The sequence below is a fragment of the Nannospalax galili genome, unplaced genomic scaffold (genome assembly GCF_000622305.1).
Source record: "Nannospalax galili isolate Female #2095 unplaced genomic scaffold, S.galili_v1.0 scaffold10072, whole genome shotgun sequence".
NCBI classification, from domain to species: domain Eukaryota; kingdom Metazoa; phylum Chordata; class Mammalia; order Rodentia; family Spalacidae; genus Nannospalax; species Nannospalax galili.
In genome coordinates, this window is record NW_008330710.1 from 25,150 (window position 1) to 32,678 (window position 7,529).

The following is a 7,529-nucleotide window of genomic DNA, read 5'->3' on the forward strand; positions in this document are numbered from 1 at the left end:
GCTAGAAATTTAAAATTGGGTATGAGAGAACCAGCATCCTTTTGAAAGTTTACTCTCTCAGATGGGCAGAAAGAAGTGTTGTCAAGAAACAGCCTCATTTTCCCACTAGTGAGATGGGTTCAGTGGGTTCGGCGCTCTCTCTCTCTCCTCTCTCTCTCTCTCTCTCTCTCTCTCTCTCTCTCTCTCTCAATAAAACGTATCTTTCTCTCTCTCTTCCAGAAGCAGGAAAGTCATTCATCAAAAGCCAGTGGTCCACAGATATAATCTTGTGTTGGATAGTCTGTTTTATCAGCAGGTGTCTCCATTTTCTGTTGGAAAAAACAGGGCACCTGACCTTGCAGAAAAGGGGCATATTTTGGCTCATGTTTCCAATGACTGAAGAATTCAACACTGGGCAGTTGTATCCAGTGGGGACCATGTTGAGCCAACCCATGGCAGAAGACACAAGAATATAAGACACATGCTAGTAGAAGGGGCGGGACAATGTCTCACAATAACTCATCTATGCCTATTATAAAAGGGAGTGTTCTACTGAGGAGAGATCCTCCTCAGGGGCTCAAAGAGCGCCCGTGACTTCATGGCTCCCAACACTGCCACACTGAAGAACTGATGTTCTGACGTGTGTACCTCAGGGCACACACATTGGGCATACATGTTTGATATGAGATAATATCAGACAAATTACTTTGTATTTTATGCCTTGACAAATAGTTTATCAACTTTTCTTTCTTTTTGGTATTCAGAGTCTTTGTTTTTCATATAACCACTATTATATTTAAAGGTAGAGACCCAATAATTCCCTCTAACCCTAACCTTGATGGGCTGCTTCCACAGAGAGACTTAATCCTTGCTTGCTGTATTCCATGGCCTGCCAGAGATTCAATTCTTAGTGCTAGCTCAGTATCCACCTCATTCCCTATAGTTAACAAATACCAAAAGCTTGCAGCCTGTGACCTTCCGCATGCCAATTCTGTTTTTCGTGATCAGTTTAAGCAGGAAAAAGTGCTTACAAGAAAGCCGTATTTCATGGATGCTGTATGATTAGTGACAATTATTCTATTCACACTCTATCCGGTCAAGAGCATGTCCACACTGGGTCCTTTGAAACAACGCTGCTTCTTAGATGGCCTCTCTGTGAGGGCTCGACTTGGACTGGTACCAATTGCTGCCAAGGCTGGTTTTGGAAATGGTGTCCACCTTGACGCAGTGACTCTTCATGCCTCCCTCCTGCTTTCAAGGTTTGCTTGCACAACTGCTTTGCAAGCTTTTTAGTCACACTGTGGGAAAATGTGTGAACAGTTCAAACCAGACCCTAGGCCCATACTTTAACTACAAGGATGAATCAGGAAATATTTTTTCCATGTTCAACTTTTTAATTGGGAAGCAAATTTGCCTTTGATAAATAATTCATTTTCTTATTTCTTTAGACTTTAATATTGCGTAGAGATTGTCTTAAAATCTGATCCTCTTCCTCACCTCCTAGTCAATCCTGTCACTGTTCTCTGAGCCTCATGAAGTCTCTATGTGTGGAAAATTCTCTCCTTTTTAGTGAATTCATGTGCTTCTTCCCCACTCATACACGTTATAAAACAATATTCTAGCAGAAAGGAAAACCATCCCATTCATCTTTTAATTCCTCACACTCTCTCTTATTGCTGGTACAGTTCATAATGTAAAGTCTTTAGGAATGTGTTTAAATGAGGTATTTCCTCCCCCTGTCCTCAGGTGTTCAGGGGGCTACATACCTCTGCTGTATTGTCCCGTGGATGATGCTTCCATCTAAGGATGCTCACCATCACACACCTCTCATGCATTCTACTTTGGAATCATTTACCTCTTCTTTGGCTGCATTTAGAAGCTTGTTTGACTTAGAGAAAATGGTGACAGTCACAGAAAACTGAGCTATCTTTCTTAACGGAAGTGAGGGAGTCCACCTTCTCAGATACCACCAGCACAAACCACAGATAAGACAAAGTTGAGTTTACTGATTGGATTGGCAAGAGAAAACATTTTACAAAATTTTGGCAGTGTCTCAGGAGAGGAGACAAGGAGTAAGATAGAAAGGAAGTTAGGTTTAAGGCTGGTATTTTTACATAAAGATTTTAAGAGGGAACAGTGTTATGATGCAGAAGTCTGATTTTCAGGGAAGAAAGAAACTTAGCTCTCTAACTATACATACTTTCCATTGAAGAAGTGATGGGATTTTTCTCGAAAATTCCCGTAATGAAGAACTAAGCTGTTTGGTTAGGCAGAAGTTTCCATAAACAGAATCATGGTAAGGAAGAGAGTGAAGCCATATTAAAATTGTTTAATATTATCTGACTTGGAATTTTGCATAGTACATAATATTAGTTTCTTAGAGCTGTAAAAACAATTTATCACAAGCCGTACACTTAGAACAGCATGAAGTTAGTGTCTCATAATTCTGGATGCTTAGGACCAAAATTCTGTACTCCCTCTTTAACTTGAAACCTGCAGAGAACTCTTTACTTGACCCTTGTCTTTAATATTTATGGGCTCGCAGGTACATAATTCCCTTACTATCACATGTCATTTCTCTCTGTATATCTGTGTTTAGGAGATCTTGTGTGTGTTTATATATTTGTGTGCCTTGTATGCATGTATGTGCATGTTCATCTCAGCACTAAAGTTGGAGTTGTGTGGCTTTTATATGAATGCTGGGCATTCAAACTCAGAAACTAACATAGAACAAAAATAAACCAGGCATTGTGTCACATGTCTATAATCCCAGCATAGGAAGCAGTGACTGGGAGATCTCTGTGAGTTCAAGGCCAACCTGCCTACATAGAGAGTTCCAGGCCACCAGGGCTTCCTAGTGAGACCTTATCTTAAACAAACAAATAAACAAAGAAAAGATAGCCAGGTGTTATACCACATACCTGCACTCCTGGTACATCAGAAGGTAAGGAATGAAGACACAGACTGTGAGTTTAAGGATAGCCAAGACTACACCACAAGTTTGCACTACCCTGGTCTACATAGTGAGAAAATGTCCTCCCCCCAAAACACACCAAAATCAGACACTTCAAATATCTTTCTGGACTTTGACAGAGGATTGTTATTTGTTTTTCAATACTCCAATATTCTTTCTATTAAGTACAAGTCCACTCCTCCTAGAATGTACTGATTCAAGAATTTGACCAGTTTAACATTTTTCTTTAGACTCCCGTTATTGACCAAGTCTGAATTTGCTGCTATTTTAGCACTATATTATTATAATATGATTATATCTATGATAGATTATAGTGACATTACTATTAGATTGACGTGCCCATGACAGAGCAAAATTATTTTAGGTGACAAAGACCCAAGAAATGTGGGGCCTAGAAGCTGGAAAGAGACCACTGGTCCAGGAAAGAAAGAGACTTTAAGCATGTTAGGGTGGAGGGGTAGTGGAATACATATGGTAGTAAATAAAGGCACTGCAGGTTGAAGGGCTTAAGTGGGAGTGAAGCTCAGGAAGATGGGAGGGGGGTAGAAGTCAGAGCAACCCAAACTTAGGACTTGTGAGAAAGCACCTAAGAGCTTTGCAATTGTGTAATCTAATTCTAAAATGCAAGTGAAAGGGAACAAAAGGAATTTGAAGGGCTGTACCTCTTGTTGATGAACAAGGCTTTTCCCAGAAGCCATAGGATTTCAATGAAACCCCAGTTGTTGGTCATGGAGGCATCTGAAGCCTCTGAAACAATTCAAGCTATTTTGCTGCTCTTGATTGCCCACCAGAACTGGATATGATAGCCTACTGCTAAAAATGTCACAGGCTTTGGTTTGGGGACATAGAGAAAGCAAGGCAGAAATTAGCTGGAAGAAATGTTATCAATAATTTCACCTAGCTGTGGACTGCATCCTATCTCTACCACTGAAGCACCAGGAAAGATCTTTCTACAAGTGCAATGCAATGAGTGTTATGGAGGCAACACACCACTTTCTTATTGTATTTGAACCCACTCCATAAAAGGGAATTCATGCCTGCTATTGTCAACCTGGACAATAGCCCATGGCTTGGTAGATCACAGGACCTAGGGTCAATCTGTTATATTTATTTTGTTAATGAATGTGCTGTGTCCATCAAACTGCCTTCTAAATAGTGAAGATTTTATGTTAGGATTCCTCTTGGCATTGGCTGGAGAAACTGTTTTAGAGTGGGTGGAAGTTACTGTAGAGGATTATGGCTGTTGAAAGTGCTGAGATAAATGACTAGTGTGTGTTAGTTATAGATGACTCTTAAGTTCACAGGATCACCAAAAGAAAATTATAGAAAACTTTCAGCACCGCATCTTAAAAAAAGAGTGATTCCTAAGGGAAAATCTCACTTTTCAGGAAGGCCAGGAGTGTCTTCGTCACCCTAAACTTATTGCCTTCTGATGACTCAGTGCATGGATGTCATTGATTGTTATTCTCAGGAAAGAATTAAACACATTGCTCATTGTTTGAAGAATGACTTAATAGTATTTATCACTGCTCCCAAGGCAAATTGAGCCTTTTACAAATTTGGATGCAAGTCAATATCCTGTGAGGGAAGCCATTATTTATTAAATCCTCATCCCCAGAAGAAGCTTGAAGCCTCTTAAAAATACTCGGAAATGTACAAAAATTCAGTAAAAACAAATTTTGTAAAAAATGCTATCACAGTCAAGCGTGGTGTTGCACAACTTTAATCCAAGCACTCTGGATGCAGAGGCAGGTGGAGCTCTGTGAGTTCAAGGCCAGCCTTGTCTGCATAGTGAGTTCCAGGACAGCTGGGGCTACAGGGAGACCCTGCTTCAAAAAGACAAAAAAAAAGAACAATTAATAAGGTGAATCATGAGATGTCAGGAAAGGGGCCTCCAGAAACTTCATCTTCTACACAAGGAGCAGAGAACACTGGAGAAAAATGGTCATAATTATCTTTTTCAGGATGTAAAATCTACCCAAGATTTGCAACAATACAAAGAGCATTTATTTAAGGAAAATGGCTGATTTCTTATGATTGCAGATATTGAAGCATTTAAGTTTTCTTAATGCCATAACCTTAAAACCCAGCAGTCTAGTAGCCAGGGCTGTGAGATGGCAGCAGCCAGCATCACTGATGTCTTCAAGTGGCTTGGATGTTCCCCACAACCACTTAGCAAACCATTGGTTCTATTTGAAAGCACTGACAGCCCCTTGGAAACCCTGTTCTCATGCTTGTCTCTCTTGAGCTGACTCAATATCTTCTGATAATAATGCTATCCAAAGCCATTTGTCAAAAACAAACTCTAGCAATTTCACCACAGCTGCCTGAGGCAGTGATGTCATTGAGAGCAAACAAGTTTCATCAAACTTCTTTAGAAAATGGGGAAATGGGATATTCAGAGGGCAGTTTGAAAATCTCTAATATGTCAGTTTAGAAGATACGCAGACAAAAAGATGTGGACAGGTCCAGGGATGATATGGGAATGACCCCCAGTCATAACTAAGGTGTGCATTGAGGCCTTGTACAAAAAGGAAAAAAAAAAAACCCAAAGTCAACAGGAGAGTTTTACGCCACCACAGTCTGGAAGGTACATCTCCAACTCATTCACAAAGCTAGTCCCTCAGCAAAGCTCTGGCCCTACAGGGGACAAATGTATATGATAATTCCTCTGTAATCATTCAGTGATGAGGAAGCTACAAAAGCAGAAGAAGCCTGTGACTATCCATGATGAAAAACACTGCAGAATTAGCACATGAACTGCTCTCCATCTTTCTGCCTTTCACCATGGGCTGAAGACCTCTTGCTGTCCAGTAATCTCCAGACCTTCACTTGCCAGATGAGGACTGCTGAGCATTGAGCCTTGAGAATGAACAGCTACTGGACCATGAGATCTACAGTGTGCAGTGGCACACTGCTGAACTCCTGGACCAAATTATGCAAGCCAGTCTAACCAAACCTTTGTAATATACATTCACTGTATTGGTTTTGTTCATCCAGAGAACCCTCACTAATACAGATGATTAAGAGGCTGAGTAAACAAAAATCATTAAAAAATATGTATTTTAGGATAAATCTTTGAAAAAATAGAGTTGTTTAAAAGAGAATTTAAAAAGACAATATCTTTACTCATAACTTTCTCAAATTGCATTGTGTCCAACAATCATTAAAGTACTCGGAATTCTCAAAAATCCTTATAGATACATATATTTTCCAAATTACTTAAATGATCCAAAGATATGAGGCTAAAAGGGAAACCCACTTAATTAAATCAACAATCAGAACTGTGCTTTGTGTGGTAAACTTTAATGAGACAAAATGAATAAGCAATGAACCTTGTCTTTGAAATGATACCAGTCCCACTTAAAGCAGATTCCAGGAGAGGGAATCACCATATTTCTCTTTTGATAAACAGACAAAGTGGTGTCTCCGTTTTCTAAATGTATTCTTTATTGTTGACTATTGCACTCATTTTCAAAGTTAAATTAACAGATAACAGCTGTTAAAAGCAACATTTTAACAATCGTTCATTCAAAACAGGTATCCGTCAGAATGCAGAAGACAGTGCCAGCTGGGGTACTAAAATTATATCGACTCAATTGTTAGTCTTCCATAGCAAGACAAAAATGTTCTAAAATAATATAATTATCTGATTTGTGACTTTTCACAATTTCAAATGTGCGAGGGCACAGTGACTAGAAAAATATTGGCTATGTTTCATCTTAATATCTTCATGGACTAAGAACCTAAGCACTATTTTTTAGGAAGGTCGAATGGATCTTTCATTTGCCATGGCTTTTCTAAGTCACATAGAGTGTTCTGGGCCGGCATGGTCACCCATGCCTTTAATCCCAGCAGAGACAAAGGCACAGGCAGACAGATCTTTGTAAGTTCGAGGGTAGCCTGGTATACATACCGAGTTGTGGGCTAGCTGGGGCTACATGGAGAGCTTGTCTCAAAAATAAAAATAAAAGAGTGTTCTGTACATTCCAGGTGATTAAGGGAGTACCATAAAGATATCATGGGTATTGATTGTATTAGGATACCACAAAAGTATGTATCAACCATCAGCTCTCAACAGGGGATCCCAGGAATGGATTTATTCAAAGCATCTCCATCCTGGAGCAACAGAGTCATTGCAGAAGACCATAGTTACGTTCACATACTCGGAAGTTTGAGATTCATTATTTTATTTTATTAATTGAATTTTTGCAATTTTTTATACAATACAGTTTGATGGCATTTAGAAGACTTCCCTTATACACACTTGTTCCTACTGCCCCCTGCCTAATTTAATGTGCTCAAAAATATGGAACTCTTCACTAATTTGCATGTCAGTCTTGTGCAGGGGCCATGCTAATCTTCTCTGTATTGTTAAAGTACATGTGCACCAAGACAGCACTCGAGATTTACTTTCAGGAAATGCCATATCTCGCTACATATTTATGTAAATACTTTGGAATTAAAGCCCCACTGTTGATTTTTATCTTAGCCCATCTCTGAAACAGCTTGTTTGTTCTCTTCTGAGTTTAAGAATTAGGAAACAGACAGGCATTATTGTTCGCTGCATAAACAT

General features: G+C 39.4%; 1 pseudogene; it reads right to left on the bottom strand.

The window, feature by feature from the left end:
- Positions 1–7,256: 7,256 nt before the first annotated feature.
- Positions 7,257–7,355, bottom strand: LOC115067386 (annotated as a pseudogene).
- Between the last annotated feature and the right edge of the window lie 174 nt (positions 7,356–7,529).